The sequence below is a fragment of the Sphaeramia orbicularis genome, chromosome 6 (assembly GCF_902148855.1).
Source record: "Sphaeramia orbicularis chromosome 6, fSphaOr1.1, whole genome shotgun sequence".
NCBI classification, from domain to species: Eukaryota; Metazoa; Chordata; class Actinopteri; order Kurtiformes; family Apogonidae; genus Sphaeramia; species Sphaeramia orbicularis.
This window is the reverse complement of record NC_043962.1, coordinates 42176969-42193351: the sequence shown is the minus strand read 5'-3', so window position 1 is coordinate 42193351 and position 16383 is coordinate 42176969. Positions and strand designations below refer to the sequence as shown.

At 34.2% G+C, this 16383-nt stretch overlaps 1 long non-coding RNA gene across 1 annotated transcript in view; it reads right to left on the bottom strand.

Moving 5' to 3' along the window:
• Positions 1-614: 614 nt before the first annotated feature.
• LOC115421302 (uncharacterized) overlaps positions 615-16383 on the bottom strand; it is a 29531-nt gene continuing 13762 nt past the window's right edge. Inside the window, exons 3-4 of the long non-coding RNA XR_003935664.1 lie at positions 7673-7682; positions 615-638 (exon numbers count right to left, since the gene is read on the bottom strand). This is a non-coding gene — a long non-coding RNA (uncharacterized LOC115421302). The remainder of the gene's footprint in view (positions 639-7672; positions 7683-16383) is intronic.

Here is a 16383-nt window from a genome sequence, read left to right as displayed (position 1 = left end):
TTCTCCCCCTCTCCCCCAGTCCCTATCTCTATCGCTCTCTCTTTTTCCCCTTCTCTACTCTCTCTCTTTAACCCCAACTGGTCAAGGCAGACGGCCATCCTCCAGGAGTCTGGGTCTGCTCGAGGTTTCTGCTGTTAAAGGGAAGTTTTTCCTCGCCACTGTCACCAGTCACAAGTGTTTGCTCCAGGAGGATTCTGTTGGGTTTCTGTAGAATTGACTTAGAGTCTGGTTTTGACCAACTCTATATATAAAATGTCAAGAGATAACTTTTTTTGTGATCTGGCGCTATATAAATAAAATTTGATTGATTGAGTGATTTAATTGGTTTTCCCCTGTAAGTCGCTTTGGAAAAAAGCGTCTGCCAAATGCGTAAACATAAACATAAACATAAATATTTGAGGAACACTTGCGCAAGTTTCAGGAAGCGTGTGAAGGCAGTTATTGAGAAAGAAGGAGGACACATAGAATAAAAACATTTTCTATTATGTACATTTTCTTGTGGCAAATAAATTCTCATGACTTTCAATAAACTAATTGGTCATACACTGTCTTTCAATCCCTGCCTCAAAATATTGTAAATTTTGCTTCCCCACCCTGTATTGTCGAAAAATAAGTTCTTATATCTCACTGAAAAGTTACTCTTTAGGTGATTGTCTTATTTTAAGTGTGATGAGATATTTGGACTAGAAATGAGAAAAATACACTTGGTAAGATTTAGATTTTTGCAGTGTATACAGTTTAGATCAGTAGATGCTTTTGTTCGATGGTGGATGTTTGGGTCTTTATGGGTTAAACATCTTTAAGACTCTCCCTGTACTTTGCAGATTTACCTCAGAACAAAATTACAGTCAGAGACAGTGTTTTGTGTGAACGGTAATGGCTAATAAACAGCAGGACAAACAGTGATTGCCTATCTGTGTGTGGAGTCAATATTTATTTATAGGCCTAAGCCTGGGTGGTGGATTGATGGCTAACTGCTGTTTCATGGTCTGCATATATACTGCCACCCAGAGACCTGCAATGCACAGTGACTCTTTTTTTTCTGACTCTTTTCCTGTCCTCTTTTCTTTCCAGAACTTAAAGTAAATAACCACAAATGTACACCTATGGTTTCTCTCTGTGAGGCAAACAGATGCTCCTGCACGGCTGCAGAAAAAGTTCATGCTTGCAGCCAATCATACACAACCATGAATTATAAAACGATACCTCCAGCAAACCTGGACTTTTTGTCCACCCAGACAGAAGACAGTCCTAGCTTTCATTGCAGTCCAGGCATTTGCTCTTGTCCTTGTTTAGCATTTGCAGTGCAGTCCCTAGGGTTGAAAAAAAAAAAAAAAAAGCACAAAATCGCACTCCAATGCGTGACAGTATTTCTCCCTTCTCAAGAAGTGTGACCCCAAGATGTGTTCAGCCCCTGTATTTCTGCATTTCCCTATGGATCACCCATACACAGCCTGTGTTTTATATGCATGTGTGCATAAAGGAACACTGTGGAACTGATGGGAATGTGTGCACGCCAATTACTTCAACACCACCGCTAACTTACTACAGTGAATTCCTTTAGATCCATTAAGGTACAGTACATTAAGTACAGTATTTTAAATTACCTTATACATTTGCATTTTCAAATTCATTTTTGCTTACATGGCAGATCACAAAAGAAATATAATTAACCAGCAAATGACTGACCTCATTATCTGAAATGTTCATTTTATAACCACTACCACACCAGCAACACCACTGTCTCAGGATCACAATGAATGAATGCATTAATACATGAATAAATAAATAAACTAGAAGAACTCGGAGAGCGCAGACCTCTGCCAAAGCGGATCAGTGCCCCGGATTTGGATGAAAATTTCAGGAAATGTTGATACTGGCACAAGGAAAAAATGATTAAATTTTGGTGGTGATTGGGGGTGGGGGTGGGGGGGCACTGATCTGCTTTGGTGGAGGTCTGCACTGTCTTTTCTAGAAAAGCACTCATACAGCGCAGACCTCCGCCAAGGTTATTTGGTTATTGGATGAGCCGTTCTACCAACTCTACCAACCCATTAATGTACAAGTTTAAAATGTTACATTGTTAAATGTGTACTTTTTTTAAATAACTTTTTTATAAAATCAAAAAAAAAAAAAAAAAAGCAAATAGGCCGTTATTTCAACATAATGGTCTTTACAATTTAAACGGCACCACAATGTTTCATACTTTTATTTTCTAAAAACAATAGAAATACATCATTTCTTCATACAAATCTGGTTTAGTTCACAAACTCTTCCTGTAAAAACTACAGCTGTATTTGATTTAATCGTTAACACAAAAATCTTTTCAAATAAACAACTTTGCATTGTATTGTCACTTACAGTTTTTTTTATGTTGTAATTTTACAACTTTTTGGTGTTAATTCTACAGTCATTTTTAGCTTACCGGCCGACAGGTTGTAAGCTATTGTCGTCATGCGGCGTCTGTCGTCTGTTACAAAAATTTTAATCGTCTTCTTCTCCGAAACTACAACTCCGATTGACTTCAAACTTGGTATACAGCTTCTTTATGATGATGTCAGTGAAAGTTAGTGAAATTATTTGGATCCAGATCTGATTCTGGATTTGGTGCCACTTTGAAAAATTTCCCCATTATAAGAGATAGGAAGTGGATGGATGCAATAACTCAGTAAATATAAATGATATCCAGTGTAAATTTCTACAGTCCAGCCCTGATGGGGAGATGACCAAAACATAATGTCCACATGCTGATCAGGATCTTCTTCTGGATCTGGGAACTTATGGAAAATTTAACATGGGCTCTTATGGGGAAAAAGATTTCAATCGTCTTTTTCTCCCAAACTCCAGTTCTGATTGACTTCAAACTTGGTATACAGCTTCTGTATGATGATGTCAACACAAGGTATTTAAATTATTTCGATCTGGATCTGATTCTGGATTTGGTGCGACTTTGACAAATTTTCCCATTATAACAGATAGGAAGTGGATTGATCCAATAAATCAGTATCAATGATATCAAGTTGGAATTGGAATTTTTTACAGATCGGATTAGAATATGACCAAAACATGGACTATTTCTGTAATAGAATAAATACATACAGGGTGGGGAAGCAAAATTTACAATGAACGTTGTTTTACAACGAATGTTGTTTTTCTCAGCAGGCACTACGTCAATTGTTTTGAAACCAAACATATATTGATGTCATAATCATACCTAACACTATTATCCATACCTTTTCAGAAACTTTTGCCCATATGAGTAATCAGGAAAGCAAACGTCAAAGAGTGTGTGATTTGCTGAATGCACTCGTCACACCAAAGGACATTTCAAAAATAGTTGGAGTGCCCATAAAGACTGTTTATAATGGAAAGAAGAGAATGACTATGAGCAAAACTATTACGAGAAAGTCTGGAAGATACTATTAAAGAAGAATGGGAGAAGTTGTCATCCGAATATTTGAGGAACACTTGCACAAGTTTCAGGAAGCGTGTGAAGGCAGTTATTGAGAAAGAAGGAGGACACATAGAATAAAAAAAATTTCTATTATGTAAATTTTCTTGTGGCAAATAAATTCTCATGACTTTAAATAAACTAATTGGTCATACACTGTCTTTCAATCCTTGCCTCAAAATATTGTAAATTTTGCTTCCCCACCCTGTATAACTGGGTGATAACACTGGGTTACAAAAAAATGTTTTTTGCAAGTTGTCTAGGTTTTTTCAACTGAATTAGGACCATTTTAAATCCAAAAATGACATCTGTTTTTTTCAATCAGGCCAGGTTTTTTTGCTAATTTGATTTTGAAAAATTTGATCTTCTCACAAAATTGATTACATTTTTGTGACTTTATCAGTTGATTTTTGTATATAGTTCTCACACAAAATAGGTTTTAAGAGAAAAAAAATCATTTTCTAACAGGATTCCTGTTAGGTACAATGGTGTATTCACCGCAGATGTAGCAGAATACGTCAGGCTTATTTCTGCAAGATCTTCTAGTCGAAGCCATTTCATTCACTTGTAATATTAAAAGAAAAACATTAATCATAAATTGGCAAAAGTAAAATCTTCAGAACTCATTTATTGCAAGAAATATGAAAGAATTTTGTATCATATGATGTGAAAATACCCATAAATGTAAGCAAAAATGTTAAAAAGCCAATATGTACGAGGGCTGTTCAATAAGTTCATGGCCTCACCCAGAAATACTGGTTATTATAATACAGGATGTTACATTCTTTCGTGATGGGATAGTGATGCTTGAACATCGATGGACCAAGTGCATTGCTGTAAATGGAGATTATGTTGAAAAATAAAATATAAATTATCAGTCTGTGTTGTTCTGTTCTGGGTGAGGCCATGAACTTATTGAACGGTCCTTGTAGCATAGTTCAGAAAGTTGACCTGATTGAGCAAAATTAGTGTGATTTTTGGATTCAGCACACCAAAATTATCCTAAATCAGCTCAAAAAACTTAAACAATAAATTTGTTGTTGACCAGTGTAATAAATGGCATCTGAATACATTTCCCAAAGCTTTTAATGTGGCCGGTAAGCTACAGGGCCATTGGTCCTATTTTTTACAGCGCAGGCCTCTGGTAGAGGACTCGAGTCTGAAGGAGACACCACCCAGATGGGCGAGAAAAAAATTATTATATACATATATGTATCCAACAGATTTCTAAATGTTCCAGTATAAAGAACCTGTAAAGTGAATGTATTCTAAAGTGCAGACAGCGTTTTGAAGTAGACCTTGTAGCTCTGAGACAAACATTCCTTTTGAGTCAAACCCATTCCCTCATTAATTCTCAGATTTTCACATTTTGACCCAAGACTGTATCTTGAAAACTACAGCCAAACAGCATTCACGAACAATTTTCCTTTATTACTGATTCAAACCTGGTAAAGTTTCATTACTTTTATTGCTGTAGACCAGTGTAATGAATCCAAAGGACAAAAACTTTTCTAAAAATCTTAATACACTGTTGCCCATTAAGCTGGAATAAGTATTTTTTACCTCTTCTCATGAAAGGATTGTGACAATGTGATTTATTCTTGATCAATATGTGTAACTGGGACTCAGCATGTAATCATTATAAAAGTGATTACCGATCAGTAGAAGTAGGAGAAATCCATCTGAAAACAATTAATTTTAACTTTAAATACAACAGTGTCTATTTATCATGTCATCATTTCCATCTTAAATGGTAAATTGGTGTAAAAAAAAATATTAACAAACACATTCTTACACATTTGCATAATCAAATCTTGATTGGAAATGTGATGGAATAATGTAATGATACAAACTGATATTAAGTACTTGATGCATATAATGAATATAAATTAATAAAATGTCTTAATAAGACAATTACACAACAAATCATCCATCGTACATTCAGCTGTCTGGCTTTTACAACAACATGCAAAAAAGGACATTTATGATTTTTAACATTCATGACAAACCAGTTTTAAAGCCACTGATGAGCTAATGATTTGATGACATTTGCCGTGATGATGCTACTATTCCAACCATTATTTCCAGTTTAAGGACAATGTCACAGCTGTTTTAAAGGTTTCAGCAGCAGCCATGTAAGTTTACAAGAGCTGAATTTGTCCCATCTGCTGCCATTTCTAAAAAAAAATAGGACCAATGACCCTGTATCTTACCGGCGTGTTCTATCAAGAATCAATAACGAGTTGAATTAGCGAGGTTGTCAGGTTCTGCCGCTATGTTCGAGTCCTGTGGTCTCGATGCGGCAGATCAATCTCCCGATAGAAGTAGGTGGAACTTTCACTGGAGGAGAACTCAACTAATTAAAAAAAAAGCCCATATATGACTTCCTATCAGTGCTCAGTAGTAACTATATTTTTTATCTGTAACCATTTCTATGTTAAAAGCAATTAAAATATGAACCATTACGAGTATTTGCACTGGCTTTTAATTCAAGTGTGTGATGTTGATTTGTTTTGTCTTCTGGTTGTATTTTTAGACACTATTTATCCTATTCCTGTGTACCCATTTTTGCAGTTTTAGTATATCTTGTATCCTATATTATAAAAGGGACGTGGACTCTATGTGTGTGTCTCAGGCATCACACAAAATCCGTAAAGAGCTGACTGCTGCAGTTTGGCATGCTAATGTATTTTTGGTCAAGAAAGAGACTAGTGAAAATGGCAAGTTGATAGGACCAATATGTTGGGAGATATTAGTAATAGCCTTACAATAGCAATCACGTAGCTATGCCCAGAATCATAGAATCATCACTGAAGTGGATTACCTAGCAACAGATAAACATTAGGACAATGTTGCCATGGTGTCAGATTTCATGTACAAAAACAGACATGCCAGCTGAGAGGTTATTCAACTGAAAATACCAGTGGGATTTACCAAGAAAGTAAAAAGAAATAGGAATGAAGTGGATCAGAGGTTTTAGAACGCACTAGTTTATTCTTATTTTACTAGTTTTAGTATATCTTGCATTTGAATCTGCAGATTTCTACAGTTTGCGTTATTTTGAATGTGTTATATAAATAAACTTGACCTTGTTTAACCCTGTAAAGCCTGAACCATTAAATTACTGACTGAAAATTCCAGTTCTTTGAAACTGGAGCCTTTATTGATCCTTCTGAACAACCAAAAAATGTTTGTTCAAATATGAATTTGCATGTATGAGTTTCAATTTTGTATCATATTTAATACCTCGGGTCTCAATGCTCAAATATTATCATTTTTGAACAAACAAAAGCATAATATAACACAAACATGTCTAACAAATTGGTAATTCCTTTTCAAAATTGGCAAAGTTCTGCCTCTTGACAATCTTGTAGTGTCACTGGAAAGGCCTCTGGTGAATAAATTCCTGCCCCCTGGTGGATTATCTGTGTATTGTTTGTATCTAAATGTATACATCAGGTTTTTCAAGAAAAAAAAAAAAATCACACTGATCATGTAAAGCAGTGGTCCCCACCTTTTTTGTACTATGGACCGGTTTCATGCATGAAAATTTTCTGCAGACCAGGTAGAGGTGCGGGTATTCCAATAACAAAAACCTTTGTCAGTTCAGAGCATGTGATCTGAAACACTTACACTGTAGATCAGGCAATTCCACTGATTCTACAGTAGAATATCAACTCACCCTAATGCAGAATCAGTCGGAACCCTGGATTTGTTTCCCTACAACTAGACGGTCCCATCTGGAGCTGATGGGAGACACACACTCTGATTGTGTTCCGTAGATCCAGTTGCTCTGGGTTCCACTGGAAACAGAAGAAGGACTTTCAGGGCTTTTGTGGCGATATTTGCATATTCTGCTTTGACTTTAATCCAGAATAGACAGAGGTTTGAAGTTGTCTAAAACATGGATTGATGTGCCGGAGCAGTTTGGAGGTGCTTGTGTGTCACCTGTTGCGATGAACCTGTAACTTCGGCAGGAATCCTGATATTTCCTTCTAAATGCAACTTTCTGTTTACAGGCAGTCTGCGACCCTTCTGCAGCCTCATTGTTTCCTCGTTTCTTCCCAAAAAAGTTCTCCAGTGAATTTTGTTTTTGGCTCATTTCTTTAGCTTGTGTTACGACTGATTCATGAGCGGTTGTGAGGCGAGGGCAGAAACGGACACTTTTCAAAATAAAATCTCCGCAAGACTAATAAAAAAAATTGCTTTAGTATTAACCACAATTTTTTTTCTTTGTGGCCCGGTACCAAATGATCCACGGGCCGGTACCTGACCGGGGGTTGGGGAGGGCTTCAAAACTCATGTATCAAATATGATACATTTGGCGTTATAGGGTTAATATTTCAAAAATGTGTAAAAAAAAAAAAAAAAAAAAATGTAAATCAAAGTATCTCAAAACTTTGAACAAACTTTGTAGACATTGTCCCAAGGAAGGTACATAAAAAAACCTGAAATTAATCCGACCAGTAGTTTTGTCGGAGATTATGAATGAAGAAATTGCCAATGAAGACAACGAAGATGATACCGGACGCAACACCTTCACAATAGCTCATGTCCTATCGACGTGTTATAGAAAACACGGCCCGGACAAATGTATTTATTACTACTGACATCCAACACAAACAACACCAAAATATCCACCGATTTAAGCTGTTATCCAAAAATATGATCTGGTCCCAGTATAAAGATGGAGGGTCTTAAAACAGATGTTCTATAAATATTAAGTCGTATATGTTAATGTGTGCTTGTTGTTCCTCATCTAGTTGGTCTGTGTTGTCCTTTACCATCTGCTATTGTTCTTACCATCGCTGGTATGTGCTGCCCTTTACCATTAGTGCTGTTGTATTTTTTTTATTTTTTATTTTTTTAATTTCTTACCATTGTTGGTATGTGCTGCTCTTTACCATTAGTGCTGTTGTTTTTTTTTGTTTTTGTTTTTTTAATTTCTTACCATTGTTGGTATTGTACCTGTGGTAACACCACCATGAATGTACTTTGTTTCTTTTTTTTTTTTTTTTTTTTTTTACACACATTTTGGTTCTGCAATGTGAATACTGTCAAATGAGTTCATTCTAATTTGGTATAGGCCTATTTTGTTCATTGTTCTGGTTTGAAGTCAAAGGACAGGAGTGAGTATTTAACCCATAAAGACCCAAACATCCACAGTCAACCAAAATCATCTACTGTTATAAACTCTTCATCCACTAATCCTATCAATATATGTAAATAATTTGTATAAAATACAGTTTATCGTCTTTTCATGGTCATCCGATTTGACCCATTAGGACGTTCAGAGGCTCCGTAGTTACCATGGAAATATGTCATCTTCTACAACATTGAGTCACCAGTAAAACCCATGGAATTGGATCAATGCCAGTGGATGGACACACTTGATTTATGTTCAATTGATCATATATTTTACTCAAAGTCAGTTTTTCTTCAGTTTTTGTGTTTTTATACAATAACCTTGTCTTTACTCTGAGCTTTTATGAACATCTACATGATTAGTCAAATTTAACACTGGGAAAAAAAAAAATGTTTTACCCAGAAAAAATGCAAAATTCAGAGGATAATATTATTATAAATAGTGATAAATCACTTAGGAAAGGTTAAATGGAGAGAAAAATTAATTTGTAAAATGCCACAAAAGTCACACTGGGTCTTTATGGGTTAAAATGTTATTATGTTAAGTTATTTGATGATGAGAATGGGGGTGGGATTAAATAAGTTTTTCTTCTTCCCACTCCTTTTCGAGTATAGGTGAATGATTTTTTTTTTTGGAATCTTGAATTTGCATGTATTCTGTAAATGCTCGAAATAAACAAACAAATGAAATGAATGAATAAATGAAATGGAAAAACTATATGTGAGTACTTTGCATTTGACCACTTTCAGAATGAATAAATGAATGAATGAATGAATGAATGAATGTTTATTTCAGTTAAATACAAAATACAAAACATATACATATTAAAAAAAAACAACAAAACAAAACGCATACATATTAAAAAAAACAAACAAACATAAAATTAACACATTTTGTAACTGAAAAAGGCAGAAGCTGAAGCCGGAGGTTCATTTCTGCTTCTCCTATTCACATCCTTAATTCACGTCCACACCCGTAGTTGCAGCAGGTAAATACTTAAACACAAATTATACTACATTCAGTGTTATAAATCATTTTGTAATCATATTACTTTCATAGCCCTTCAGAATTTAACAAATTAAATTCTTTTTGAAACTCAACAGTGAGCTACACAATTTCACTTCATCCTTCAGTTCGTTCCATAGTTTGACACCAATAACTGAAGCACTGTGATATTTAACGTTTGTTCTTACTTTACATTTTTCAAACACAAACATCCCTCTTAGATTATAATGTCCTTCTCTTAACTTAAAAATTTTCTGAATACAAAAAGGAAGGTTTTTACTTTTAACGCGAAACATAAATTCCATTGTTTTTAAATATACAATGTCAAGAAATTTTAGTAAACCAGATTCTACAAAAAGTGGATTACTTGATTGGAGATAACCAGCTTTGTTCATGACTCTAATAGCTTTTTTTTGGAGTTTAATTATTGGGTCTAAATTAGTTTTATACACATTGCCCCATATTTCCACACAGTATGACATATATGGCATTACAAGTGAACAGTACAACATATGCAAACATTTTTTGCTTAACAAGTCGCAAGTTTTATAAAGAATCGCAACAGCCTTGGACATTTTGCGTTTGATATATTCTATTTGTGGTTTCCAACAGAGTTTATGGTTAATAATCACTCCCAAAAATTTTGTTTCATACACCCTTTCAATTTCAATTTCATTAATTTTCAGTTTTATATCATAATTTCCCCTAGCACCACCAAAAACCATACATTTTGTTTTATCTTCATTAAGTGACAACTTATTTACATCAAACCATTTTTTTTAACTTGATCAATTCCTTTTCCACAGTTTCTAATTTTTGTTTCATATTTGCTCACGAATAAAGCGTTCTTCGGTTGTTTACTGGATGGTATCACTGAATCAGCTGATGATGTGTTACTGTAAACTTCTGCTGTTCGCTCAGCTGAGCAAAGGTAACTGATGTGAAAAGACCTACTGTACAGAAAACCCCAAAACTCCAAGCAGTTTAAAGGCAATTTATATGTAATATTTCTCTCTTGAGTTTTTAAGCTCAACTTTTCTCCAGCCGCCTTTTCCGTTCAATGAATGAGAGAGAGAGTAGCACTGGTCTAGGGAGCGAGAAAAAAGTAGTAAAATAGAAATATAAAATGTTATTTTCCGATTGTTTTTACAGTGATTTTACTCCGCTCCACAGGTAATCTTCCCCACACCATCATAAAACTCAGTGGGTATGTTATATGTCCTGTTTCCTGCTCTGTGTGTCTGGTGGACAGGAGTCGAACACTGTGGTGTCACTGTGTGTACTCTGTGTGCCCTGAGTTTTGTCTGTCAGACTGAACTGCAGTATATCTGTGTGTGAAATGCAGTTCCTCTACAGCTCAGCGCTTGAAAGGTTGACACCCAGAAATGTTCCAAAGACAGGAAACAAGAGGAAAAGAGAAAACACTGGCACAGAGTAAAAGTCTCAGCAGGTAAACATACTGACAGAGGGTCACAAGTGATGATGGGAAGGATTAGGACCCGAAACCATCTACTGATCTAAACTGTTTAATACCTGTTGGTCCATTAATCCTATCAATACATGCAAATAATTGGTGTAAAATACAGTTTGTCATCTTTTTATGGTCATCAGATATGACACATTTGGACGTTCAGAAGCTTTGTAGTTACCGTGGAAACACCGTCATCTTCTGCAACATTGATCCGCCAGTAAAAGCCATGGAGTTGGATCAATGACAGTAAACGAACACACTTGTTTTGACATTATTAGCAATATCTTTGCTGAAAAAGTAATTTTTCTTTCATTTTTCTCTGTTTTGATATAATTATTTTGAATTTACTGTGGCTTTTCATGAACATCTGCATGATCTGTGAATTAAATATAGGAAAATACACGATTTACGCCAAAAAAAAAAAAAAAAAAAAAAAAAAAAGCAAAATACAGAGATTAACCCTTTCATGCACAAATTATGAGAACCTTAATCAAAAATTTTTCCTGAGTGTTTTTTTTTTTATTCCTCTTTAGGCATGAAAAAAACAATGCGATTGAAAATTTTCTTCTGAAAAAAAAAGAAAAAAAATTAAAATAATTTTTAAAATTTAAAAAATGCATAGATAAAATAATAATGAAAAAAAAAAAAATTCTTATGAACCTATTTTTCAAGAAGTTGCAAAAAAGTCCACTCAGCTGGACACCACACGTTTAATTTTTGATGCACAGAAACATGTATTTACTGATAAATTGTGTGAAAACTACAGGGAGGGCTTGTAATTCTGGGGGTTTATGCTCAGTAGAGATCTACATAATGTTACCAATTCATGCCAGAAAAGATATGTAGTGTCTTAAAACTTTAATAAAGATATGTGTAAAAAACAAACAAACAAATAAAACAACGAAAAGAACAACAAAATCCATGAATACACAAGAGAGCAGCTGTAGAATAATAGCTGTCCACTGTAGTGACCAGTATGCATGAAAGGGTTAATATTATTTTAAAAATAAAAAAAATAGTGATAAATCAGTTAAGAACGGTAGAAACAGAGAAAAATTCATTTGGGAATGGCCACAAAAGTAGCACTGGGTTAAAATCACTCTATACCTTATTTTTTTTACAATTCTTATTTCACACATTGTCCTCTCTTCACTACATTTCAACCTGTGAATGACTTCGTAGAAAAAAAAAAAAATAGTAATATAAGAACAAAATGTTTTGACGGATAAGACACACTGGCTAAATCTTTGCAGTGAATACTTAGATATTTGTTCTCCCATGCCCTCTTTTCTTTTTTTATAGCTTTAATTTTCTAAAGTCTAAATAGCTGTTACCGTGGAAACTCCGTCATCTTCTACAACAGGGGTGTCAAACTCATTTTAGTCCAGGGGCCACATTCAGCTAAATTTGATCTGCAGTGGGCCGAACCAGTAAAATAATAACATAATGATATATAAATAATGTCAACTCCAAACTTTTCTCTGTTTTAGAGCGAAAAAAGCAAATTTATATTATGAAAAAGGTTTACATCTCCAAACTATCCTTTCAAAAGGTGTAAATAACATGAATAAACTGAAAAAATAAGTGTAATTTTAACAATATTCTTCCTCAGTTTATCATTTACACTTGCTCATTATAACTTATGGATACAGTGGATCTGCAAAACATTTAATAACGGGCAAAATATTGCTAAAATTGCACTTACTTCTCTTAAGACATTTCAGGTTGTTCATATTTGTTCAGGTTATTCACTTTTTTTTTTTGCAAAATTATACTTTGTTTTCGTATAAATACATGAAAATATTTATATTTACAAAGAGAAAAATTTGGATTTATATGTTATTATGGTAGTATTTTACTGGTTCCACTCACTTGAAATTGAATTGGTCTGAAAGTGAAAGCTAAACTAAAAGGATTGTTAATATATTGGTGTAATTTTTGCATTTCACAAATTTATCCCAAGGGCCGGACTGGACCTTTTGACGAGCCACATGTTTGACACCTTTGTTCTACAACAAATATACAATCTACAATAAATATATTAACAATCCATTTAGTTCAGGTTCCACATTCAGACCAATTCAATCTCAAGTTAGCAGAACCAGTCAAATACTCTCATAATAACATATAAATCCAAATTTTTCTCTTTGTAAATGTAAATATTTTTATGTATTTACACTAAAACAAAGTATAATTTTGCAAAAAATATGAATACCCTGAAGAAATATGAACAACCTGAAATGTCTTAAGAGAAGTAAGTACAATTTTAACAATATTCTGCCGGTTATTTTAAATGTTTTGTGTGTTTGTAGATCCACTGTGAGATGTAAGTTATAATGTACATGTGTAAATGATAAACTGAGGCAGAATACTGTTAAAATTACACTTATTTTTTCAGTTTATTCATGTTATTCACACCTTTTGAAAGGATAGTCTGTAGATGTAAACCTTTTTCATAATGTAAATTTGCTTTTTTCGCTCTAAAACAGAGAAAAGTTTGGAGTTATTATTATTATTTATATATTATTATGTTATTATTTTACTTTTTCTGCCCACTTCAGATCAAATTTAGCTGAATGTGGCCCCTGAACTAAAATGAGTTTGACACCCCTGATCTACAACATTGATTCACCAGTAAAACCCATGGAGTTTAATCAATGACAGTGGATGGAAACACTTAGTTTATGTTCAGTTAATGATAGATAAGACTGAAAAAGTCCCTTTTTCTTCACTTTTCAGCCAAAAATAAAAGTTGCACATGCCATATTTAACCGCACCACCTTTGGTTTTGATTACACGAGACATTCACTGCGACATCTTTTTTGCCACATAATGCTTATGTAATGTCACAATAAGATTTGTAAGATTTCTTCCATCCATAGTTGCATTAATTTTTGATTATTGAAGATGGAGAATCGGACTGCTGCATCAAGTCTTCATCACATCCCAAATTACAGTCTGAACTTTATGGAGGCTAATCCATGTGTGTAAATGATATCTCATTTTCCCTGAACTATTCTGTCACAAACCCGATGACCCTGACCAATCCTGGCATTGTCCAATCATTGTCCCAAATTTTGTTACACGTAATGTTAAAATGCTTATAAATACCTACTCAAATATGTATAATACACACATATAAGTCACTAGTTACTTGTTTTTGATCATGTAATAGTTTGCTATACTATGTTGCAAATAAATTTTAATTTTAGATGACATTTAGTCTATATAATGTATATTCTTATGGACGGAGGCAGAAAAGCCAGGTGTAGATTACTGCACAAAGTGAGAATTTGATTTTCCTTGGTCAGGATATGTACAGTCAGTCCAGCTGTGATTTACAAGGCTGACAATTAATACTGAACAAACAAGAACTCAAACTATGAATTATGAAAGAGCTGCAGCATCTGAAACTGACCACAATGAACATTTGACAGATAAACAGAACCACAGTGCTTCAGTTTCAGCTTCACAGTTTGTCATGTCTATACCTCCACCAGGAGGTATTCTGATCATTTTACTTTGTGTGTTTGTGTGTTTGTTTGTCAGCAACTTTACAGGAAAGCTATACAACCATCTTCACCAATTTTTTCCCACAGATAGGTCTAGGCTCCAGGATGAACCCATTCAATTTTGGGCCAAGTAGGCCAAAGTTCAAGGTCACAGCAAGGTCACAAAATCTACAATTTTCCTATCTCTCATCATTGAGCAATTTTCGAAAATTCATAAAAAAAATTCAAAACGACTCCGATTAGCCTCCAATTTGATACACCCATAACTTATAACAATATCTTGTATCTGGCACAAAATTGTCCACATCCACTATGGAATGTGGACTCTGTGGATATTTCAATTTAACATTGAAAATCCCATTTACCACACATTTTTCGTTATAACTTAACAAATATTGACTGGAATTTAACATAATTGGACATACACATGACTGGTACCAAGCTTCAACTTTTTCTGCTGTATGGAACAACACTGTAAGCCCGGAATTTGTATTTACTAAAATGCTTTAATTACAATGCACTTAAATGATTTAAGTTTTATGATGTTACTATAAAATGTTAAGTATATTCTACTACTGATATAGAAATGGACCCCATGTCCTTGATCCTGGGTCTTCCAAGTAAAAATGTGAAAACAACAGTTGGTAAAAGACTGTATAATGTTCTAACATTTGCAGCAAGGAAAAATATTCTCTTGCAGTGGGTCAGTGACAAGATTCCTTCTGTCTGTGGTTGGCGTAAAATAATTTTGGAACTGATCCCCCTAGAATATTTGACCAACATCATACATAACAGCGCAGATCAGTTCTACAGAGTATGGCGCCAATTTTTGGACTATATTGGACCAGACTGTTCATCTACCCTCTTAAAAGGTCTGTTGTGAACTTCAGTTATATTTACAAATATGACTCCCGTACATTGTAAGTCTGACCTACCACCTACTGTATCAAGCTATGTTTTTGTGTTTTGTTTTTGTTTTTTTTTTTTTATGCAAGAGCTGTAGTGTATGTTATGTTTTGTTTTGTGTCTAGTATTTGGAAGACACTGTTTTGTTGAATGGACAACAAAAAAAAACTGCAATAAAAACAATGAAAAAAAAAAAGTATATTCTACTAATTTGTAGACATAGTCAAAGGTACGAAAAAGTTTAAGTTGAATGGAATTAAATCACTAAGTTTTAGTCATTACCACACCTTTTTATCTTCGCATTGCATTGTGGGTATTGGGCATGTTGTTGAAAATGTGTTATTTTTCTGTGCAGGGGTTCAGCGGGGTTGTGGTGTTAGTGTTAATTTGGATTTAATGTGTGTATGGCAGTGTTTACTGGCCTTTTTGTGTTTGTTTTTGTATTTTTGTAGAGCTGCACCATGAGTCAGAGCCAGAGGAAGAACAATAGCTTTACTCTGCATCTAAGACTTCTTATACAATGGGAATATTAATGTCTTATCAAATAAAAGCACTTCCTGTACTGGCAAATGACATTGAGCTAACTTCCATTCATGCCACAATATATTAAGTTGAGTAATTTTATAAGTATTTTAGTCTGGAATAGGATTTTGATTTTTGATTATCTTAAAAAAAAGTTGTTTAATCAATGATAAATTAATCTGGCTGCAATTGAGAAAATTAGTCAGTGTAACCTAAAATGCTGAGTTGAATGGTTGGATAGTGGGGTTGGTTTTACAACAGATTTAAAGTACAAATAACTTTTCTTTTAGTGTTTTCTACTTATAGTTTAAGTTCAATACTTTTAGCATTAAAGTTGAACCTACTTAAACCAACTGATTAGTCGATCATT